The sequence below is a fragment of the Propithecus coquereli genome, unplaced genomic scaffold (genome assembly GCF_000956105.1).
Source record: "Propithecus coquereli isolate 6110/MARCELLA unplaced genomic scaffold, Pcoq_1.0 Scaffold317, whole genome shotgun sequence".
Lineage (NCBI taxonomy): Eukaryota > Metazoa > Chordata > Mammalia > Primates > Indriidae > Propithecus > Propithecus coquereli.
This window is the reverse complement of record NW_012148808.1, coordinates 685967-687512: the sequence shown is the minus strand read 5'-3', so window position 1 is coordinate 687512 and position 1546 is coordinate 685967.

Here is a 1546-nt window from a genome sequence, read left to right as displayed (position 1 = left end):
AGGTGAAACTCAGGAGGCCAAGAAAGGCTAAGCAGGTAACGTGTGAGCTGTATCCTAAAGGTCCAAGAACATATTCTAGGCAAAAGAAACAGCATGTGCTAATTATGAATGGCTCAGTTTGGTCCTAATGGACCATTTATAAAGACTCAGAATAAAATTTAAAATAATTAGTACTAACATTTCAAATAAAATTTAATCTGAGCCCAAAGATATTTTCTGCTTTAAAATAGTTGTTTCATCTTTAATTCTCAGAGAATTATACTGCAGCCAAATTACTTTATACTAACAAAATCAGCTATATTATTTTCTAGGTGTTTCAGATATGGATAGAATACAAAAAGATGAGATTGAGAAAAAGTACCAACAGCAAAAAAATTACACTTCTACACTCACTTTAAATTAAGAGTAAATTAAAATTATCTATCCCAACTTTTTAAAACATCTTCAAAGTAAAACTATGTACTTCATCGTATTATTTTTTAAAAAAAAAAAAATTAAGCCTAACAATCACAAAACCTATCAAGTGCCTAAGAAGTTACATACTATTCACATGGCCTGAGAGAAGCAAAAAATAAATAAATAAGTTATATACCATGATGAAGCCCTGTTTCATGTAGTAGTCTACATTTCTGTGTGTTGGTTGGGGTTGGGGGAATGGGGAGCGGAACAAAAATATATCAGGAGATTGTGAAGAAAAATTATACAGGATAATAGTAATGGTGGTGGTGATGGGGGGGAGCAGTGTACAGATGATAGTAAACGAAGGCCTCACTAACAGAGTAGCATTTGAGCCAAAACTTGAAGTGAGAGAGTGATCAATGCATGAATGGGTAAAAGCAATCCAGGCAAAGACCGAGAAGTATGAAGGCCTTAGAAGTGGAGCAAGCATACTTGATGCCTTTCAGCTCCTACACCATCATTTAAATTAGGCAGTATTTCCTTGTCATAGTTTCCTTGCAGGAAAAAAAAAATTTTATTAAAAAATTAAGCAGTCAATTTCATCAGGCATGCTTACTAAGAACAAATTTCTAATAGGCAGTGGTAGAATAATAAAAGTACTACTACTACTACTAATGATGATAAAACATAAAACTTAATGTGCTACAACTTCAAGCCAGGTACTGCTCTACATGCTTTACATCTGTAATTCTCAATCAGAGGTGATTATGCCCATCCAAAGGACATTTGGCCATGTCCAGAGACATTTTTGGTCATCACAAGTGGAGAGGGTGCTATTCACACCTAGTAAATACACTATTAATGCACTAGGACAGCCCCACAAAAAAAAATTATCCAGCCAAAAATGTCATCGGTGCCAAAGTTAAGAAACTCTGCTCTACATTTATTAATTCGTTTAATACAACAATCCTATTATAATAATCCCAATTATACAAAAAATAAAATAAAATAAAATTGGGATCAGAGAGATTAAACTATTTGCTATAGTAAGTAGTGGAGCTCAAATGTAAACCCAGAAAATTTCATTCAAGAGTCAATGTGCCTATCACTACCCTACATTCTCTCCTATAAAGTTAAATTCACTGAG